This window comes from Neolamprologus multifasciatus, chromosome 10, assembly GCF_963576455.1.
Source record: "Neolamprologus multifasciatus chromosome 10, fNeoMul1.2, whole genome shotgun sequence".
Classification (NCBI taxonomy): domain Eukaryota; kingdom Metazoa; phylum Chordata; class Actinopteri; order Cichliformes; family Cichlidae; genus Neolamprologus; species Neolamprologus multifasciatus.
Window position 1 is genome coordinate 30,120,232 of NC_140448.1, and position 24,113 is coordinate 30,144,344.

General features: G+C 39.8%; 1 long non-coding RNA gene across 1 annotated transcript; it reads left to right on the forward strand.

Moving 5' to 3' along the window:
- Positions 1 to 686: 686 nt before the first annotated feature.
- Positions 687 to 3,923, forward strand: LOC146510484 (uncharacterized). The gene is made up of 2 exons (XR_014876458.1): positions 687 to 2,703; positions 2,746 to 3,923. It is a non-coding gene; the product is annotated as an uncharacterized LOC146510484 (long non-coding RNA).
- The last annotated feature ends 20,190 nt before the right edge of the window (positions 3,924 to 24,113 follow it).

Here is a 24,113-nt window from a genome sequence, read left to right on the forward strand (position 1 = left end):
CTGTGCTCGGTGTCGCGTCATACCCTCAGAATTATGCCTGTGTGTTCAGTTTTCAGTTTATGTTTTTGTTTATCACCAGCAATAAAGCTAAGGTTCTCAGTTTCAATTCAGTCTCAGAGTCTCGCATTCGGATCCTCCTCTCCATCCGCCTGCACACAGAGCCCCCCCCCCCCCCCCCCCCCCCCCTAGAAGAAATAAAATAAAAATAAAGAAAAACATTACTGTGTTTAGGTCATGGTTCCCACGGTTTTGAGTTTTGGGATGTTTACATTTTCTCTAACTTGCTAATTTTTATTTTGACATCTGTATTATGGTTCTGTATTCCTGATATTTGTCTTTGTGTTATTTCTTAGGGTTTACATGTCTTGCCCCCCCCCCCCCCCTTATCATATACAAGTTCCCTCTGGTGTAATTTCATGCTGCTCTGTGCTCCTGCTCTGAAGTTCTTTAGGTTTAGTCTGTGTTTTTGGTTTTCAGATGGCCCGGTGTAATGGTTCTGTTCCTGTTATCTGTGCCTTTAGTTGCATGGATGCTTTAATTGCTAGTTTTATTTTTCTCTTTTGTATTCCTCTTCTGTCCTCCAACCTTGTCTCTGTGTTTGTTTATCTTCTGTCTCTGTGTCAAGTGCATATGTCCTCATCCTGGTCTCAGTGTTAGTAATTTGCTGTTTTATTTTGATAGTCTCTTGTCTCTCCGCTTCCTCTGTCTCATTATCTGCGATTGGTTTCAACTGTCCTCCCACCTGTTGCCTGTTCGCTCGTTGTCTTGTGTGTGTGTATATTGTTGCATTCTCCCACATGGCTGTTTCCATCATAGTATGTTTTCCTAAAAGACTCTCAGTTGTTCGATTATTTGCTCTTAACTTTCTTTTCTTTGTTTTGTGTAAGAGCTCAGCAATAAAGCTGCTTTTAATTTTTGTTTCTCATCTTTCCAGTTTTGCATTTTGGGGCCACACAGCCAACCCTAACAATGTACACTCTTCAGTAGTGCTAGCTGGATGCTTGACCTTGACCACAACCTACTGAGGCGCTGCACTGAAAACCTCCTTAGTATGGTTTTGTTTTTTAGCAGATTGTATTTTGCATAGAAAGTGCAAGTTTGCCTACAAGCATTCACCAGCTTCTATACAAACTACTAACTGAACTGTGGCAGTCTGCTGTTTATCAAAGTAATCACAAGGAGATTTTTTTGCAGCAGCCTGTTTGGTGGATTGATTTCACCCAGTGACACTTGTCAACCAGTTGGAGAATACACAGTTTGACTTTGCACCTGGTGTTTGCCTCAGGGCTCACTGGCCAGTCTCTAGACCCACGTGACTAAAGATTCAGTTAACAAGACAATACTGTTGTCTGTTGTCTAATTAAGACAGCAGATACAAGCAGAGAGATTCAGCTTCATCCAAAGTGGTAATTTGTGGTTATCGTGAAAGATACGCTGAGCAGCTCGGGTATTTGGGAAGAGCTCAGAGCAAAGCGGCTGCTCCTCCACACTGAAAGAAGCCAGTTGAAGTGGTTCGGGCATTAGGATGCCTCATGGAACCTGCCTAAGTATGACGTCTCGGGAAGATAAAATTCAGAAGAGACCCCAGGGCAGACACAGGACACGCTGGAGAGATTATGACTCTCAGCTGACTTGGGAACACCTCTGTATCTCCCAGCAGAGCTGAAGGAAATGGCAGATGGAGCCAGAGACCCAGCCCTGACATTAGGCCTGATAAGAAGATGGGTGGATGATGTACACGGTGGAGGATCAAGCATATCAAGCATATCATATGACCTTAAACACGCCTCAATAACATTTTTAAAAGCAGAAATTTAAAGACATAACCTGCGGTCAAATAGTTCATAAAGAAGCCAGTTTAAATGGGATTGACTCGCCAACTCGTACAGTTTCATTAAATCAGCAGTCAAATCATCAGGCACATTCTCCCTGTGCCTGCTCAGGTTTTCGCTGCATATTAGGTTAAACTGGTGATTCTAAATTGTCAGTAGGTGTGGGCGTTGGCATGAACTGTGGCCTGTCTCTCTGTGTTATCCTGGTAATGGACTTGCAGCCTGTGCTGGATGTTTCTCGCCTCTCAGCCACTGTCAGCTGGGACAGGCTTCAGCCCCACTGCAGCCCTGTTGTTGGCGGTTAAGAAAATGGATAGAAGGATGAATCTGAATGCCGACGTAGCTATCACAGCTGTGTGTTTATGCGATGCAGCCCCTCTTACCAGTTAGAGATGATTATTAGCTGTGGTCATAAATCTGACTAATTTGACCAAAGTTCTAAGTACGCTAATGTAGTGCAATGAATACAGTGACTTAAGCTAATGCTGTTCTAAACATAACTCTGTATCTACAGTGTTGCATTTCTCTGACAAGTAAATAGCTCATATTTGTTTTCTGACTTGCCACCAGGAAAGTACGGAGCCCCGCAAGGGACATGGGAGAAAAATTTTTTTAAGATGGACTTTTGCGAGATCTCGCAAAACAAACTCGGGATCTCGCAAAAGTTTTGCGAGATCTCGCAAAAGTTTTAGCCGCAGTTTTAGCTCGAAGTTTTAGCTCGAAGCTAACGGAAGGTCGAGGCCTTCCGTTAGCTTCGAACTAACGGGAGGTCGAGACCTACTACAGCCGGGAGGAACACCGCTTTCCCGGCACATCGTGCCTCGACCTCCCGGTCGGCTTCGAGCCAGCGTCCGAAGAATGCGGCTAAAACGTTTGCGAGATCCCGAGTTTGTTTTGCGAGATCTCGCAAAAGTTTTGCGAGATCCCGAGTTTGTTTTGCGAGATCTCGCAAAAGTCCGTCTTAATTTTTTTTTCTCCCATGTCCCCTGCGGGGCTCCGTAGGAAAGTCACCGGATGCCTGGCGATGCTGGACACCAGACACCAGTCATAAAAAGGGCCATAAGTGCAGAAACCATAAGAAGGAGGATGACGCATGTGTGAGACTTTGTACTGGAGGGGTAGCGAATATACTGAAAGTGTGGGAGGCCTGGTGAAACATCAGAAGCTACAGTGCCTCCTTCCTAAAATTCACTAAAGCTAAACATTAACTCTGTGCTGAGCCAAACCTTCTTTATTAACAAGGAACATTGCACCTCTATCCAGTTAATGAAATATTGATTTGGAAATTGTATTGTAAGACGACGGAAAGCTTTTAAAGGGCTTAGTGCCTTTGCTCTGAGCCAACTTCATCAATTATTATTTTTTAATGGTATTATTTGAAAAACGCTCCTAAAGACGAGAGCGGTTTTCCCCAGGCTTTGCGTGCACCGTGTCCGTGATTAGCGTCATATTTCCATACAGAGGCAACACGGGACCCTGAAAGGCTGCATGTTTTTTTAATGAAAGATGTTGGCATCAAACTGAGTTTCATAACGATGACAGTGGGACATTGCTGATTTAATGATGTGTTTGTTCCTATTCCAGTCAAGCTGTTAAAAGAAAAAAAAAAGATGGGAATTAATCACATTTCCAAATGCTTTCCACAATCAGCGACTCAGTTTAATGGGATTGTGTGTCCCCGGTGTCCGAGCTGGGCCAATTTTACGAACCTCGCGAATAAAAAAAAAATGGCAAAAATATTGAATCCATCTGTACATTACAGATAACAAAATAATCCAAACCAAATGGAATCTACTTGGTGCCAGAATTTAGTTATTTTGGTATCTGTGTTGAGCAGCTGACTTTGGTGAACCTTACAATTCAAACTGTGAGATAAAAGCATCAGAGCATTGATTTTTTTTTTATTTTTAAAGCTGAAAATACATAAAAATGTGCACATGAATACCAAACAACTCAAAACAAATGCTGGTTCAGTTTAGTCGGTAAAAACGTTCAGAGTACAAAATTGAGCATAACGGCAGTTGAGGCAAAAGTCCTGGCAGAGCAGGGACGTCAAATTCATTTTACACCGAGGGCCACATGCAGCCCACTTTGACCTTGAGTGGGCCGGATGAGTGAAACTCCACTTTATATCAGTGAAAGGACATTTAATGACACATTTAATACTTGAGATGTGCTAATATAAGATAAAGAAGCTGAATTTAAACAATACATCTGAGTTCTTCTACATGATAAAAGTGTAAAATTACAGAAAAAGTTCTGGTAGCTCTAAAAAACGTGTCCTGCTTTTGACTGAACGCAGATAATAATATCAAACAAATCTCTTCCAAATAAATGACCTAAACCAGATGAAAATATATGCCAGATATCTCTGAATAGAAGTGATCAATACTAATGTTACATTGGTAAAAAACAAATCATTTGTATTTATTTTTGTGATATTAGTGACCACAACATATAAAATAACATTAACATAATTAATAAGTGCACACAGTCAGTTTCTGATGTGATGATTATTAAATTTTTGAGAAAACCTGATCTTGAATTTAGTTAGACTAACTGTTACAGTCAGGCTTTTCACTTTAAGCCTGACTAGAGGCCTGCAGCTGACAGCCTGGTCACTGGGCAACAATGTGTAGTCCCCCAACTGGCTGGGATGTGGTTGCACGTAACTTAAATAGAAGAAGTACAGATAAAAAGTATTCTGGTAAAAACAGAAATACAGAGTCAACTTCTTTAAGTAGGAAAGTGCAGATTCTGAAGACTCTATGTACCAAAAGTAAAAGCAGCTTTTTGGAGGATTTTTACTACCAGTTATTTTTGTGCAAAGCTAACTGAACTGCACGCCATATTAATATAAGGGGGAAAAACAATATTAAGCCTCTCTTTGATGCTTTATTTCCTCTCTCTGGGAGCAACTGCAGCTTCAACTTGCAGACACATAGTTGGTTTTCTGTTAAGCAATTTTCTTTGTTTCTTTTGAAATCACTTAACCCCCGCCCCCCCAGAAGAAATAAAATAAAAATAAAGAAAAACATTACTGTGTTTAGGTCATGGTTCCCATGGGTTTGAGTTTTGGGATGTTTACATTTTCTCTAAGTTGGTAATTTTTTTGATATCTGTATTATGGTTCTGCATTCTGTATTCTTGATATTTGTCTTTGTGTTATTTCTTAGGGTTTATATGTCTTGTCCCCCCCCCCCCCCCCCCCCCTTATCTTATACAAGTTCCCTCTGGTGTAATTTAATGCTGCTCTGTGCTCCTGCTCTGAAGTTCTTTAGGTTTAGTCTGTGTTTTTGGTTTTCAGATGGCCCGGTGTAATGGTTCTGTTCCTGTTATCTGTGCCTTTAGTTGCATGGATGCTTTAATTGCTAGTTTTATTTTTCTCTTTTGTATTCCTATTCTGTCCTCCAACCTTGTCTCTGTGTTTGTTTATCTTCTGTCTCTGTGTCAAGTGCACATGTCCTCATCCTGGTCTCAGTGTTAGTAATTTGCTCTTTTATTTTGATAGTCTCTTGTCTCTCGTGCTTTGTATTAAATTCCGCTTCCTCTGTCTCATTATCTGCGATTGGTTTCAACTGTCCTCCCACCTGTTGCCTGTTCACTCGTTGTCTTGTGTGTGTATATTGTTGCATTCTCCCTCATGGCTGAGTCCATCCTCATAGTATGTTTTCCTAAAAGATTCTCAGTTGTTCGATTATTTGCTCTTAACCTTCTTTTCTTTGTTTTGTGTAAGAGCTCAGCAATAAAGCTGCTTTTAATTTTTGTTTCTCATTTTCCAGTTTTGCATTTTGGGGCCACACAGCCAACCCTAACAATGTACACTCTTCAGTAGTGCTAGCTGGATGCTTGACCTTGACCACAACCTACTGAGGCGCTGCACTGAAAACCTCCTCAGTATGGTTTTGTTTTTTATCAGATTGTATTTTGCATAGAAAGTGCAGGTTTGCCTGCAAGCATTCACCAGCTTCTATACAAACTACTAACTGAACTGTGGCAGTCTGCTATTTATCAAAGTAATCACAAGAAGATTTTTTTGCAGCAGCCTGTTTGGTGGATTGATTTCACCCAGCGACACATGTCAACCAGTTGGAGAATACACAGTTTGACTTTGCACCTGGTGGTTGCCTCAGGGCTCACTGACCAGTCTCTAGACCCACGTGACTAAAGATTCAGTTAACAAGACAATACATGTGTTTAACCTAGAGGAGTTTGAAGAGGATCTATCTAGGAAGTCTTCGAATCTCTCATATTATAGACAGTGAACATGGCTAGGAAAAGCTGAGCTCCAGTAACAGGATAACATCCACTGTTTTGCTTACCCATCCATCCAGCCTGAGCTCCTCACCAGCCAACTTTCATAACATCATCTGAATTCCCCTTTTGTCCTTCTCTATCACATTAATAAAAAATTGATTTGGACGTTGTATCATAAGGTAGAAGCTTTTAAAGCGCTTGGTGCATTTGCACAGAGCCAATTTCATCAATTATTATTTTTTAATGGTTATGTTATTATTTAAAAACGCTCCTAAAGCAAAAAGCAGATTTCCCTGGGCTTGACTGCGCATCGTGTCTGTGATTAGTGTCATATTTTTGTACCAAGGGAACGTGTTTTTTTAATGAAAGCTCTTGCCATCAAACAGAGTTTTATAATGATGATGATATTTGTACACTGCTCATTTAATGATGTATTTGTTCCTGTTCCAGTTGAGAATAAGTTAAAAGAGAAATTTTAAAAGCATAACGAATTAGTCACATTTCCAAATGTAGTTCACAATCAGTGATTCAGTATAATGAGATGGTGTGCCCCTGGTGTCAAAGCCGGGCCAGTTCTGAAGCGTGAATCAAAGATTGGCACAAAATCGAATGTGTCTGCACAGTTGAACCCAGCTGTACAGTACAGATAACAAACTAATCCCAACCAAATGGAATCCACTTGGTGTTTAAATATGGTTATTTTGGTATCTGTGCTGAGCAGCAAATTTTGGTGAATTTCAAACACTCAAAGTATCATATAAAACTAACAATATGAATAAAAGCTGAAAATATTTACTGTGTTCTGTTCATGAATAAGAAACAACCCAAACACTGTTTGAAGGATTTTATTGAACCAAACTACAAAATATCTATATGACTAAAATGCTTAAAAATATATATGTTCATCTGAACAACAGACTGGACTCATAACTCAGACGCCCTCTACAGGAAAGTGCAGAGCAGGCTGTACCTGCTGTGGAGACTCAGGTCTTTTGGAGTGGAGGGCCCACTCCTGAAGACCTTCTATGACTCTGTGGTGGCCTCAGCTATCTTTTATGGTGTGGTCTGCTGGGGTGGCAGCATCTCTGCTGGGGACAGGAAGAGACTGAACAGGCCAGCTCTGTTCTAGGATGCCCTCTGGACCCAGTGGAGGTGGTGAGTGACAGGAGAATGGTGGCTAAGCTGTCGTCCCTGTTGGACAACATCTCCCATCCCATGCAGGAGACTCTGACAGCACTGAGCAGCTCCTTCAGTGGGAGACTGCGGCACCCACGGTGTGGGAGGGAGAGATTTTGCAGGTCTTTCCTCCTCACTGCTGCCAGACTCCACAACAAAGACTTTAACTGATCAAACACATCCACAAATGTGCAATAACACTAATGTGCAATAATCTTTTCTGGCATCGTTGTATTTTTACTCAGTTGTATATAGCATTTGTATTCTATTTTTATCTTATTGTATATTTTCTATTTTATTCTACTGTATATAGTATTTTATTTTATTCTATTCTGTACAGTTGTGTACTGTATTTATTCTTATTGTATTCTAATTTTTGCTTCATAACTTTTGCACTGTCCACTTCCTGCTGTGACAAAACAAATTACAAAACTAATAAAGGTTATCTTATCTTATATAATATAATATCTTATATAATTGTAACTGGGTGATGATAAACCATTAAACTGACCTAACTGGTTTTTTACTTCACATTTCTGTACTTTATGTTTGCAAAGCAAACTGATATATCACACAAACAGTGCACAACTGGCACTAGGCAGACTTATAGCTACCTTGATGAGCACCTGCAAGCATGGATTAAGTATTTATGTTTTAATCCACCCAGATATTTGGTAGATTAAAACTGCCTCTAGCCTGGATTGATTTAAGAACCAGCGATGAACTCTATCCCTCTCCTGCCTGGTTCACTGCAGAGCATATATGCCTGCTTCTACCGACTACTCCGAGTGATCAAACTCTGTGCAAAACCTTAAAAATATATGTTGATATGTACACTGCAATACAGCAGTACTTTTTAGTGAGTTTACTTGAATATTTGCCTTTGACTGCGCTTCAGCAGTATAAAACACTGCAACACAAATGACCCAAGTCACAAGAAGACAGCTTAGTCACTTTTAGGTTTATTTTATTCGGTTTTTGAAATGCTGCCTGATGCAAATACATTTTAATTACAAACGTTAAAGAGCAAAATACCTTTTTGGCTGAACAGATTTCAGTGGACAATTTTTTTTTTGTAAGGCAATTAAATGGTATAAGTTGAAGCTCATCTCACTTATAGCAGAACTCAGTCGAATTATATCAGAATAAAAGGCCACTAAGAAAGTGCGTGCTTCATCAAGGCCAGTGACCTCCTGTATGTAACAGTTTTAAAGAAAATGATTTGGATCACCTCCAAATTTTAATGGATTCACACTGAGCGCGTGCTCACTAAGTTTAATGAAATCTTCCATACAGGCAAGTGAAACAGGTGACAACTCAGGAATTTTTCTAGACTTGTTTAGATGATACCTAAAAATTTAGCATATAGATGAAACTATTCATTAAATCATAATTAATCAAATTAATTAGGTCCAAAACACAATGTAAATGGTGCCATTAAATTAAAATTAATATTGTCAATCGAACCTACATTAATACAGTTAATAAAATGAACAAAGTGTTTAAATTCTAATTAATGGTGTTAAATGGTGACAATAAAATAAAGCTGTTGCTTTTATTTAACAATTTCACTTCTGGTATACATCACCATTGAAATTGCAGATAACAACCATATTAATTTATGTTTAATTGACAAAGTTTTGTGGAAAAGATTGCCTTAACTTTGTCAATTAAATCCAACGTTTTATTTCTTAGAGTGTGGAAATACAAACTGGCAGACTCTGGAAATGGCTATATTGATACATTAGTGCATTGGTCACATCTATACTGTATGTAAAACAATATGGGGGCGGGGGGGTGAGGCTTCATGCAGTTTAACACTTTAGCCCCCAACCCCCGGGCCACAGACCGGTACTGGTCCGTGAGTCGTTTGGTACTGGGCAGTGAGAGTTGAGGCTCGGATGTGAAATTTATGGTTTTCAGGTTTTTTATCGGTTTTCAGCATCTTTTTTTTATCGTTTTTATCGTTTACTCAGTTTCCCTGGGTCTTTCCCCCTGTGTTATGAATAAATCTTCTTCTTTTTGTACTGGTAGTAGTTTTATTTTGTTGTATTTATCCGCGTCACCTTTAAGGCCAGTCGGAATATTGTTGGACGTGAACCCGTCTGTGGCGCAAAAAAGGTTTGGGACCTGCTTTAGCCAACTATTGTCCAACCATTGTCCGAACTTAATAATGATTTTGGTGCTCAGAGTAGATTAGAAGAACCCAATGTGTAAAGTCAAGATCAGGGTTTGCTTACTAAGCAGTAGATTTTTACTACACACCAGATCTCGTAGAAAACAGCTTCACCATTCCTGGAAATCTTGTCCTGGAACCTCGTTGCAAAGTGGGAGTTAGATGATCATATGAATATATACATTCACTGGCTACATTAGCTACATCTGTTGAAATACTTGTTAATAGATATGTCTAATAATTTTTGGACCAAGCGGCTATCCCAGCACCTCTAATTTTAACCTGCACAGTCTTGAGCCTTTTGTCAAATCGCATGCCAAAAATTTGGGGGTTATATTTGACAGCAATTTCACCTTTGAAAAACAAATTAGCTCAGTCATACAGCGGTCCTTCTTCAAACTGAGGCTTTTATCTAAGGTGAGATCATTTTTATCTTTTAAAAACTTTGAATGGGCGATTCATGCTTTTATTATATCCCAGCTGGACTATTGTAACTCCTTATATGCTGGAGTCAGCCAGACCTGCCTGGCAAGGCTGCAGTTGGTCCAGAATGCTGCAGCTCGTCTTCTGACACGTACTAAAAGATGTGAACACATTTCCCCGGTGCTCGCCTCTCTTCATTGGCTCCCTGTCCGCTTCAGAATTAACTTTAAAATTTTATTGTTGACTTACAAAGCCCTGAATGGACAGGCTCCCAGGTATTTGTCTTTAGATCTCTTAGATCAAGTGATCTTTTGCTTTTAGCTGTACCAAGGTTGAGGCTGGTTCATAGAGGCGATCGAGCATTTGCAGTCGTAGCGCCTAAGCTGTGGAATAATTTACCCCTATACATCAGACAGGCTCCCACTGTCAATCTTTTTAAATCTTATCTTAAAACGCATTTTTATTTACTGGCTTTTAATACAGCATGAGAGTTATTTGTTAATTCATATTTGGTGTTTGCTATCAATACTCTAAGTTATTTTATTAGGTATGTTATATTCTTGTACAGCAGCGGTCTCCAACCTTTTTTGCGCCACGGACCGTTTATGCCCGACAATATTTTCACGGACCGGCCTTTAAGGTGTTGCGGATAAATACAACAAAATAAAACTAGTACCGGTACCGAAAAAAAGAAAATTTATTCATAACACACGTGAAAAGACCCAGGAAAACCGAGTAAACTATAAAAACGATAACAAAATAACGCTGAAAACCGATAAAAACCCTGAACCTCAACTCTCGCGGCCCGGTACCGGTCCGAGGCCCGGGGGTTGGGGACCGCTGTTGCACAGCACTTTGGTCAACGCTCCTGTTGTAATTAAATGTGCTATATAACTAATTAAACCATTAAACCATGTCCAATCAGCCAGTCACATCAATGACATGGGAGCATTAAACATGTTTATGTGGTGAAGAAAATCTGCTGAAGTTCAAATTAAACATCACCATCAGAACGACAGGTGAAGTGAAAATGGCAAATTGAACAACAGAAGATGGCCAGACTGCTTTGAGCTGCCAGGAAGGCAACAATAACTCAAACACCCAGTTGTTACAACCAAAGTATGCAGAAGAGCATCTCTGAATACATAACATGATAAACCTTGAAGCAGATGGGCTACAGCAGCAGACGATCACACTTGGTACCACTCCTGTCAGCTAAGAACAGAAACTGAGGCTACAGTTCACATGGAGTCACCAAAACTGGACAATGGGAGATTAGAGAAATGTGTCTGGTCTGAAGAGTCTCAATTTCTGCTGTGACATTTAGATGGTAGAGTAAGCATTTACTGTAAACACCACGCAATGGTTTTCTTGGCACACTTTGCACTAATTGAACATCATTTAAATGACGCAGCCTACTTGAGTGTTGTTGCTAGCCATGTTCATCCCTCTATGGCCACAGTGCACCCACCTTCTTATGGCTGCTTCCAGCATATCACAAAGCTCAAATCATCTCAGACTGGATTAGAAGAACATGTCTTGAACATGACAGTGTGTTTGCTTTACTTCAGTGGCCTCCACAGTTACTAGATCTCAATCCAGTTGATCACCTTTGGGATGCTGTGTTATACTATCATGTCAATATGGACCGAAATCTGTGGGGAATGTTTCCAGCACCTTGTTGAATCAATACCATGAGAAATTAAAGCAGCTCTGAAGGTAACAACCCTGAATTAGCCAGCTGCAACTAATAAAGTGTGTATATTGTTTGTGAAGTGTGCATATTCCCTCTACAGGGAACTGCAATCCTCGATCTTTAAATATAATATAGCAATATATCACTAAAAACGAGAATGATTAATGTACTAAAACCTTTTATTTGTTGAGCTCATATGATTTGCAAGAGAACCACCGACTGAGCTAAACAATATTTTTTAAATATATCTGTTGTGTCCTCGCTCCCAAGACCATTTAACATCAATAGAGTTGCAGCTGTGTGCAGCACAATTAAATTAAATACACAACTGCAGGCTAATTACAGCCACATTTACTTTCATAATTTTTAACCCTGTCAATATTCATATTCCCACAGTGGACACCTTTGTACCTTTATCTCTTAGAATTGGTTGACAATGATAGTTTCTTTTGTTCTTGTGAGAAATATGGACTATAAACCTGTTTACCTTTGCACATGTTTTAGCATTTATGATTGTTGCAGTAGTTAACCCTTTAAAACCGGTCAGAGCGGGCACGCTCCGTTTTGCGCAACTATTTTTAAATCCCAGTAGCTCTGCAACCACGTAAGCTAGCACAATAATTTTTTTTGCATATGAAACCGGAGGAGTTGTACTTACATCTTATGCCATCAGCTTGTCCTCGGTCACAGTTTCCTTCCACATATAGCTTTGCAAAAACTGCATAAAAAGCACTTGCAGCAACAAAAACATAATATTCCAGAAACACGCTTTGCCGATCCGATCAGCTGTTCATAACACTTCCTACGTTAGAATAGACGTCAGCGTGAACTATCGCATGTCCGCCATGACCTGCTCGAAACCGGAAGTGACGTCATTTTCGCGAAAATGTAGTTTTTTTTACCATCAGGGCCTCATGAGCCTATACTGGTGTTTTTAAAAGTTATGTTTGACTTTATGACTTTCTGTGTCGTTTCTGGGATGCTTAGGACTCATATTGCACTGCTGGAAATAGTTTATTTTGCTGCATATGCTGTTATTTTTGCAAATTTGCATTATAATATTTATTTTCGTTTTTCCTGCAGTATATAAAAATTGGTGTATTTCAAAAATAAAACTATGAAGACACTCAAAATAAATTTCCTGTGGTGGGAAACTATTTTGTGCAACTTTTTTGTATTTACAGTTTTGAGGGATAAGCCTCTTAAATTTCTCTAACTAGAAATATATGTTAAAAAAACAAAAACGATTTTCAATTTTTTTGTAGTTTATTGCACAATTTATGTAATTACTATGCACTTAATGCAGACATATTATTAAAATTTAGGCTGTAATGGTTGTATTGATGTATATCAACTTGAAATGATCCCAAAAATGGCTCCACAGCATGTAAAAATATAATATAAGCTCTGGCGGACTTGGTTCTATGGTAGGTCTTAAAGGGTTAAACTGCATGTAAACCCAGTTTCTACTTTGTTCTGAATAAAAACAGCTAAAAAATGTTTAATTTTATCACCAAAAATATGACTTCTATAAAAAATAAGGATCTGTGTACTTTAAAAATCTACACCTTTAAATCATCCCATTACCTATGACAAGAGGATTAACTGTCAAATGCGCTGCAATAATTTGGGTGAGTGACTTTGACACAAAACGGATTTTCATTGTTCCATCCATTAGAAAAATCTTGAACTTCACATGTTCAAAGTAGGTAAAGAGTAGCTGCTGGACAGGATTTCATCTATTTCATTGGTGCTTTAGAGGGTCTGTGCTGCAGTGTGTGAATTAGCAGGAGGTCATCATGGTTTATTACACCGAGTCCATCAGAGCCATTTCCACTCAGCTGACTTGTAACACGCGTCCAGACTAATCAGCAGCGCGGACAGCACCTCTTACACTTTACTCTGCTGAACCGCCGCTTCACACCATTAAAATGCACGGCAGCATTCGCACTCCTGTGCTCTCAGCTCTGCCTTTGTTTTCACTCCGTGCTGCAGAAGCCATCCACCGTTTATTAACCATTGCAATATGAGCTTTAATCAGATTCGTACCACACAGACAAATTTGTTTCTTTGCTGTCTTTGACCCTTTGAAATGCTGCGTGTCACTGCAGTCAGAAAACATTCACAGGTGGACTGCTGACGGTTTTCAACAATGCCGTGTTTTAAGTACCAAAGAGAAGTCTTAACACACCCTGAGGTCAGCTACTGTGGAACCTATCATCATTGTCAGTGGCGGTCCTAGCCTGTTTGGCGCCCTGGGCTAAGACTCCCTCTGGCGCCATCCCCAGTATGCGCTGGCATGACGTCGCGCAGCATGAGTACGAGCAATTTTTTTATTATTATTTTTTGCCGATGCCCGTGATGCCGCCCCCCACCACAATGCCGCCCCAGGCAAGCGCCCGTGTCGCCCGTATCTAAAACCGCTACTGATCATTGTGAAATCTGCGCTGCTTAAGTAAGATTTTCTTTTAATATATTTAAACTTTATATATTAAATGTTATGTTTAACTTTACACATGAGTTCCAATAATCCATTAGATGACATTTAGATATATAGATCACTCCACTGCAGGATTAGCATTTTTTTCTCTGGAAAGATTTCTACATGTTCATATGAGCAGTAGAAGTTTAACATGTGAGTATTTTCCACAGCTCTGGACAGCAGCAGAAGCAGATTTACTTACATAATGTTATTATTAACCCATTTTATTGTTCATATTCACACAGTCGACACTTTCTTTGGACCTTTATCTTCTAGATTGGGTTAAAGATGATGTTTTTTGTTCCTTTGAAAAATTTGGATTATAAACCTGATTTTATTTGTAAATGGCGATCTGGTGCAAACAACCCATTTTCAGATAAATACACCGATATCTACATGCACAAAAACTAAATACTAAATACATTAAATATTATTCTTTCTTTTTAAAACACATTATGGAAAAAGTAATTTGTAACTCTACTCATTACATTACTTTTTCTCCATATAATGACCTGAAATTGTTAGGATGCCTGGGTCGTTGACCCAGGGTTTTGAGTTTATTGTATTATTTATCTTTTCTATTCTTTGGTTTCTTCGTTAGAGTTATGTCTTATGGTCTGTCTCTGTGTAATCCTTAGTTGCTGTCTCCCCTGTTTGCTATATCTCCGTGTCCAGTCAGTCTGTCTGCCCTGGTCCCACGTCTCTGTTCCCTCTGTTGCAGTGCACGCGTGTTAGTCTGTGTCATGTTTCCTGTTTTACTTTGAAAGTCCATGTCTGATGTTAATGTGTCTGAATTTGCTTCCCCTTGTCTCGTTAGGCCTGATTTGCCCCAGCTGTGTTTCCCTCCTGTTACCCATTCCCTGATTGCTCCCTCTGTGTATTTTAGCCCTGTGTTTCTTTGTGTCTGTGTCGTGATCTACCCTCATTTATGCTGTGTGTTCTGTCTGTCTGCCTGTGTAAGTTTATTTTGTATTTGTTGGGTTTTTGTTACATTTTGCCATCCAGCAATAAAGCTGAGTTTTGGAAGTACACTTTTGCCTGTCGAGGAGTCTGCACTTTGGGTCCTTTTCCTGCCTTCACACAGCCGGTACATGACAGAAATGAAGGGTAATGATTGCAACTGTAATGTAATTGCTACATTTAGTACAATAGTGGGTTACATTACAGCATTACCAAAAAGGTAATGTGATTTCTGTAATACATTACTTTGAAAAGTAATGTTACAAAGTAACACTTTACACCAAACTCTTTTTAGCACTATGCTTAATTTAGGAAGCCAAGATGTCTAAAACAAGAGCTGTTACAAGCAGTTCTATTATATAAAACAAAATATGGCAATAAATTAGTGGATTAAAGGATCAAGTGGTTCTGCTAAGTAACAAGTTAGAAAAAGAACATCACCGAGTGAGCAACTGTTTATAATTTAACACTCAGAGAGAGAATTTGATGGAGAGGGAGCTGTTGCTTAGGTAAACTGGGGGATGAATGGTCAAGAAGGGATAATCGTGCTTAACACAGCCCATGACCACTACAACGCCAGGTGCCACCATAAACCACAGTCCTGAGTGTGGACTAGCACATTTTCTTAAGACATAAGACCATCACCCCAACAAATTAGAAAGTCAACCAACATTAGAAAAAAATAAAACTCAAGTGGAAAATAATTGGCACTTAAGTGGCAATGAACCATTAACCTCAAACATAACATAATCTAGAATGATTAAATCTTTATCTTGTTCATACTCAATACATTTTACAAACCCAGCAGTTGCAGGTTTGTGTCTGAGAAAATGTCCTGTTACTAGTCTATTCAAGAAAAATTCAAAAACTGAAGTATAAACGAAGCACTGGCTGATTTACTAAATCGTATAACATACCTCTGGGGTAAACATCAAGCCCCGGGCTATCAGCTAATGAGCTAAACCAGCTCATTTAGCCTGGAAGAAATACTGTTTGGTTTAGCATTCATAGCAAACACCAGCACCTACTTTAGCTAGTGCAAAAGAACAATCTGGAATGATTAAAGCTCAGAATATGGCTCACTAATGGTACATTTACTGCAAGCATGTTCCTTGGTGGCCTTAGTCTTGGTGGGTCTCTTGGTTAGGCCAGAGAAAGAAGCCTACATCTAATGCATGACTAGTGCCCAAACTGTTACCCACTACTGCCTTAAAAGTCCCAAGCACAAGAAAAAGTTTCGGTTTTATAGAAGGAGGATACGATTCATTGTCTATTATGTGCGTTAGACAGCTTTAGAGCGATTGTCTCTCTTTTGTTTGTTTAATTCTGGTATAAAATCATCTCTCACACAGAGCCGTGTCGGAGTGCTGCAGTTAGCGCTGATGCATTTGAGTGTGCTGATCATCTGAAGCTGCAGAGTCATTTGCTAAACAGAAAAGCCTTTATTCTAAGAAATGATCGAGTATTTTCCCCACTCCCTTCGTACGGGACCACCACTGAGCCCAGAAGTACACGAGGTCTCGATACAAGACCACATGTTGTTGCGTTGCCTCTGCTGCAGAGTGACGAACATTTTCATCAATCACTATCTCAACACCTCCCCTCCTCTTAAACAATTGAACATATGGGCTGCCTTGTCTGCCACAGAGGCCACCAAAAAAGCAGCACCCGCCCTGCGGTGCATCAAGGTCCCACATGATGAAGAAACACGAGCTGCTGATCTCCCTCTAATTTAATGATAACTATCACCTGTTCTCCTAGCGAGGCACCATACTCTCTCTGATTTCTGAGTAATTGGTCTGTGCCTTTTGCTTGATTAATTTGATTGCTACATTTTTCACTGTCCCCTCTCTTGTGATTGTCGTGGCACTACAGGTGCTGGGTTTCATTAATTATGCCCGTAATTGGTTTGGAAATGTTGCATGCAAGTTTGTTTTGGGGGAAGGTTTGCGGTTTGTTGTGAGCAGCGAAACCTCACAGAGCAATTTGTGTGTCTCTGCTACTTAAGATAAATGAACCTCATCTTTTAGCAGATTGCGGTGAAGATTCCAGGAGGATTGAAACTCAAGGACGACAAGTTGTTGGTGTGGCTGGAGAAGCAGTGGAAAAAGTACACGCTCTTATTTCCTTTCCTTTTACTGAAGGCTAAGTATAAGCAAGCATGACTGCCTGTTAGTTATGAGAGTTAATGTACAATTAGCACCTGAACATGTTTTCCAGATGTAGGCTCTACTCCATCAAATTTGCAATGAGATTGTCGTGGTTTGTTTGAACAGCCTACCGTAATATGTTTAGAGCATGAACTGCACATAAAAATGGACATAGCCATTAGGGGTGCAACAATACTCGTATCGATATTGAACCGTTCGATACAGTGCTTTCGGTTCGGTACGCATATGTATCAAACAATACTAAATTTTTAATTTATTTTATCAACTTTCCTTCTGACGATGCTGTCTGTGTTGAGCGCTCAGTGGATCTGCGCTCGACAGTGCAGCCTAGGCGGAGTAGTCGAACGCAGATTCACTGAGCGCAGGGCAAGCTAGCGAGACAGAAGCTAAGCTCCTTGCAACATGGCAAATTGAACCTCCCCCACCCTCATTCAGATCTGGCGTTTGGAACTATTTTGGTTTTCATGTGACGTATGACCCTGAAGGTAAGCGCGTCATGGACAAAAGTAAAACAGTATGTTGGATGTGCCACGCAATGCTCTATTACATTGGTGGGAACTAGTGCGTTAGCGCAGTTAGCTCGTTAACGTGTTGGCCGTCCAGCCCCAGGCACGGGGCGATCCGTGGTAGCTCGTTAACTTGCCGTGTTGTGGCGTTAACGTAATTTCAACGAGGTTAACGCTGACAGCACTAGGGGGAACACAACGAATATGACTGCACATTTACTCCAACATCATCCTAGTGCAAACACAAGTGGAAGCAGACAAAAACAACAAGCAGCATGCTACAAACTTTACCGAGTCATTTAGACAGCCGTTAGCACATGATTCTCCTTATGGGGACCTGATATGTTTAATATGCTGCTGAGAATATAGCCCAGAAGAAGCGTATAGTATAGCTTTTATTTTGGAAAGAGCCATTTCTCTGTAATAAACTCTCTTTTCCAAAGATGAGTGATTTCTCGATCAGATAGATTTATTTTTTAATTACTTTGTTGTTTCAGCAACATTAAATTTAAAAACTGTACTTTTGAGTTAAAATATATATTTATAATTTTAATAAATGGCAAATTAAAAAGGCATGAACATTTTTTTTGTATCGAAAAAATATCGAACCGTGACACCAAAGTATCGAACCGAACCGTGAATTTTGTGTATCGTTGCACCCCTAATAGCCATGTCACATGACCAACTGAAGTCTTGTTCTTGATTCTACAACCTGATCTTAGCTTAAGGTTAGCTTAAAAACCTGAGAAGAGGGTAGATCTGACTGCTTTATCAGCCTTTTGAGGGCCACAATTTACAAAACAAATGTCTTATTTAACTCTGTAATGCTTCACACTACTAACTGAGACAATATCCTTAGTAGTATGTCTGGAAAAAGTATGGATCACAGGGAAATTAGGAGCATTTCTGTACAATCAGGATCAAAAAAATAAATAAATCCAGAATTGGCATCTACTGGCCATTACAAAGAAAGCATGTTTATGTCATTTCTGCTCCAGTTTCCCTTTTAAATGTCGTGGTCTTCACTGGTTTGCGCTTCTGTTTTGGTCTCTCACTGAGGTCAAGAATTGGTTGGGCAGGCATGGTTCCACCTCTGGTTGGAGCTGTGATCTCCCACTCTTTAGCCTGTACCTGTTGCCCATCCACTTCATCCCTCAACCCCTTAACACCCAGCTCCTGCATCCAGTCTCTTCTAGATTGTTTGCACACCTTGTGTAATAATCAGGCTCCATGCTTTTCCTGCATCCCCTTGAGTTCGCTAGTTTAACATCTTTGTGTTGATGTATTTGAGTGTTCTCCACATGGCCGAGGAGCGTCCCCCTTTCATGGATCATATCACCTGCCAAAACCAAGGTGTAATTCAGTGCTGAAAACTCTCAACGGTACACTCTCTGCCTTCGTTACCTGCCTAGCCTCCCTCCTGTGACCTCCAGCACCCACTGTGAGCAAACTAATGCCCCTCCCTGCGGTCACTCTGTCTGTGAACACAAGCCAGCTCTCCCACCTCCTGGGCAGTATTCTGAACTCTGTATCACCTGGACTAATCGCTCTCCCCCTCTTTCAGTGAACTCCTGTTAAAATCTCTGTGCGAGTAATTCCTTTGTGTACAATAAAGACTGAACTGTGAAAACTGTCTCAGTCCACTCACTCTGCAGCATTCCTAGCCCTCGGCATTCACACAAAAAAGCTACATCCATTTCACTGTCTATACTGTCCATAGTTTGAGGCCTAGATGGCAACTACCCCAGAGATCTCCTAAAATACATGATGTATTTGCAAAATAGTGCAAAAATATATACATTTAGTGAACTTTTTTGTTATTGTATATAGAAGATTACATTAAAAGTGCCCTCTGGTGCATCTGTAGATGAATTGCAGGCAGTTTCTGTAGACTGTAGAGTCGGACTGATGGGAATAGCTCTCCTAGATCTGCTCTGAGGAAACTCTACGCTATACAGCAACACAGAGAGGCATGACCAAGGGTGGGAAGTGGGATTGTTCCAGTGCTTCCCTGTAAAAAAAACTATGCTTGTAAGTAATTGCAAACAAGTTTCATGTTTACATTTTGGCACTTGATATTCAAATTTGACATCAGCATTAAAAAACTAAAGTTCCAGTGCAGAAACTTGCCACCACTAGTGCCAAGTCTGTGATAGTGCAAGACACTGAAGATACTGAACACAATTAGGAAAATTTAAATATTCTTCTCAGCATATTTGTGTTTGGCTTTTTTTAAATTCAAGATCTTGTGAATATAATTTGCAATAAAATCCTTTGAACACTTTTGGTCTTTCAGTTACTAAAGGTGTTAGGAGAGCTCATAGTGAAACAAAGGGAGAAAAAAAAGAAAATAAGGCCACACAACAATTAGGGTAAATTCAAAACGAGAAAAGTAGAACAACTGGAAGAAACACAGATGAAATTAGCAAATGCAGAGCAAACACTGAGCCATTACCAACATCCACACTCAGAGACTCACAGATGCTGAGGTGTGCTTCTGCTAATCAGCCCTTTTTGAGCCCTTTCTGCACAGTTTCCATTGACTTTGCCTGACAGAATTACTCAGAGCACAGTGATGTGGTCAGACCTTTAATCTACTGATTCATGTTGCTGGACTTGAGTTGAGTTCCTGAACACAACATTTATTTTGTACTTTTCATCAGTCCATCCTCATATGTAATCATTAAAAGGCCAGTAACAGTATAGCATTGTAACACTGGATGAGTGCTACAGTAGAGAGCTACTTTACCTTTCATGCCCAAGTTGACTCAGTTGTTCACATGAATTTTAAATATGTTATTATTCACAAATGTGTTGCTTGTTAAAATATAACAGTTGCCAACTTTGTTAAACTTTTAACTCCCTTTGCTTTTAAACATGAAAAAAAAAAACAGAACTATTTGTGAAAAGTTTGTGAAATAATCACGAAACTATTTCAAAAACAGCCGTGAGACCGGGCTGCACGTTGGGTGGGGACTCGAAGAAGCATTATAAAAAAACAAACATCAAACAAACTAGCAAGTACGGAGCCCCGCAATGTAATGCTTAATTAATATATTAATTAAAATAATTGTAATGGACTTGACTTGAGCTGAGTCACGTCGAGCTGATCCAAATACGTATGAATGATTCCTACTGATAAAGATCTCCACACATGGTTCATACTACAGCATTAAATGACAGAAAAAAATCTGGGTTTTTTTTCATCTGTTTTCATCTGATGTTGAAAAGCCTGGTTTTTTTTCAAAAATGAGTCCACAGCAAAAAGGCAATTTCTGTGAATTCACAAATGTTCTGCTTTATAATTACAGCAAAGAGATATCAGAGTTTTTTTCTGTAATTTTACACGTTTATTTCTCACAATTTAAGCCCAAAGAGTCGTGCTGATAAATTTCTGTCATTTACTACAGGAGCATTTCTTTTATAACATAGAAAAACTGCGATGCTCTGCTGAAATTGCACTTATTTCTCTTGTACTAAGATGCCTCAGATAATAAAAGTCTCGATAAACGTCTTTAAACTGACAGGAAGGAGACTTTCACGTGTCCGACCCACCTGAGATCAGATTGTGTTGTATGTGACTCTCAAAGTAAAATGAGCATCTCATCTCTTCTTTAACCCATCATCCGAGTTGCCAAACAAGCATGTGACTACATTCTTAAAATGATTCATTGAGCGAAAATGTGATACGTATAACATCCAGTAAATCAAGCATGATCTTGTAATTGCCTGTGGGAGGGACTTTTTGGTGTTTAACAGAACATAAACAAATCCATTTAACTGTTATTGGGCCTGGGACAGTAGCAGAAATCAGCAGACAAAACCATGATTATCTGCACAACTACAAAGCACAATTTAAGCCCAAAGAGTCGTGCTGATAAATTTCTGTCATTTACTACAGGAGCATTTCTTTTATAACATAGAAAAACTGTGCTGCTCTGCTGAAATTGCACTTATTTCTCTTGTACTAAGATGCCTCAGATAATAAAAGTCTCGATAAACGTCTTTAAACTGACAGGAAGGAGACTTTCACGTGTCCGACCCACCTGAGATCAGATTGCGTTGTATGTGACTCTCAAAGTAAAATGAGTTTAACATCCCTGCCCTAGACTGTACGTAAAAATGCTCAGTACCATCAACCTGCATTAATTCAAAGGGCCAGCAGGGGGCGGCTCTGGTTACAAACACAGACAGTATTAAAAGCTGGTGTAGCTACCCAGCTGGAAAAAAGTACGGAGCCCCGCAGGGGACATGGGAGAAAAAAAAAATTAAGACGGACTTTTGCGAGATCTCGCAAAACAAACTCGGGATCTCGCAAAACTTTTGCAAAAGTTTTAGCCGCATTCTTCGGAGGCCGCCAGCTCGAAGCCGACCGGGAGGTCGAGGCACGATGTGCCGGGAAAGCGGTGTTCCTCCCGGCTGTAGTAGGTCTCGACCTCCCGTTAGCTTCGAGCTAGTGGGTGTCAGATCTCCGAAAACGTCGGAGCACTTTTGCAAATATGTGATGTCTTGTAAACCGAGCAGGTATCTGACGTTTACACAACTACATTCACGCCTCAAAATATCTTAAAAGTGTATTTTGTGACCCAGAAAGAGTAATATTACAACTAAGTAGCTTTGTTGGAATTCAACTTTTGCGAGATCCTGAGTTAGTTTTGCGAGATCTCGCAAAGATCCGTCTTAATTTTTTTTCTCCCATGTCCCCTGTGGGGCTCCGTAAGCAAGTGAGGAGATGAAACCTGAAATTTCACAAAGTCTACATGAGTCGTACGTACAAGGATAAACAGGATCACCCCCTTAACTATTTCTTATTATGGTAAAAATCATGTTAAGCTGTGTTATTAACATCATTTCATCTTTGATGTAAACGCAAACATCCTGGAGTCAAACCAGTGATTACAAGGATACATGAGGGCACCCTCGTGTTGTAACTGGTAATTACATGATTGGTGTTCTTACTGGTGTTTTATTTTCAATGCTGTGTTCTTTAGTAAATCTGAAGAAAGTCATTCCCAAAGGAGTGTTGGCCAAGGGTTATGAGATTAAAGGCCGATTTTGTTTTCTACATCCCCCAAAAGTCTAAACACTGTTAGGGGAATTTATTTTTTTAGTGGTTCGGCTGAAGGGACTCTTTCAGAAATCATTCTGTCTGGTGGGATAAACTACAAGTTGCTGCAATAACAGCAGAAGTGCTTAAATTTGACCTGGCAGAGTTCACGCCATTCCTTCCTGCAGTTAGTCTAGTGGAACAAAAATCATCAGACAGACGATGGTCACTCAGGCTTGTTGTCATACACGCAGTAAAGCCACAGATGGACGTGATCGATGGTCCAGACCTTTTGCTGGTGACTGTAAAATGGACCAATGACTTTGAGTATATTCAGGTGACTTCAGAAGGCTCAGATTGAGATTGATTTTTCAGACACAGTCTCGACAACGACGGGCATGTCAGATGCACAACAACCGACAGGCTTGTAAACGGAGGCTTGCTTATATTGGTTATACTCATAAACAGAGCTTTGGCTGTGTTGGTTATATGAGGGACTGTTTACTCTGAGGTGTTTTTAAATGTCAGAGCTTGAGAGCGATAAAGGTTTATGTGTGATTTCATAGCCAGGGAGAATTTTGATGTGCCTTTATTTGTCTAGGCATGTGGAGCATCTCAACAAGGAAGGCTGGGTCATTCAAATCTGTTTACAGGTATCTGTCTGTTCTCCTTTACTTCCCTTTGTCCTTCTGCTTCCCCTCTAAGTTTCCTCTAAATTTCATTGGTTTTACTTCTCTCTTTATGATTGCATCTCATCTCTTCTTTAACCCATCATCCGAGTTGCCAAACAAGCATGTGACTACATTCTTAAAATGATTAACTGAGCGAAAATGTGATACGTATAACATCCAGTAAATCAAGCATGATCTTGTAATTGCCTGTGGGAGGGACTTTTTGGTGTTTAACAGAACATAAACAAATCCATTTAACTGTTATTGGGCCTGGGACAGTAGCAGAAATCAGCAGACAAAACCATGATTATCTGCACAACTACAAAGCACAATAATGCAGATTCGTCATTTTTAATTCTTCCAGTTAGTTGCAAAATAAAATGTACAAATAAAAAGATTGCAGCTACACTGGTTCTTGATCATAAGCAGTGAAATTCAACCTTCAAGTCTGATAAATGTATGGTATCAAAAGCTGCTGTTCTTCAAATGGCCACTTGGGGTTGACTTGAAAAAGAGAGTCAATCCCCCCTATGTTAATTTGCCCAAATTTAGGGCTCAAATAAACATATGGTGTAGCCTGTGTTGGTCTCCAAAGCTAATTTCATTCATAAAAACTGAAGGGTAACAGTAATGTTTTAAAATTATTATAATTTTTAACAAACCACCTGCTTAAATTTTATTGAGGCTTAAAGTTTGCACTATTATGCAGGTAGTTG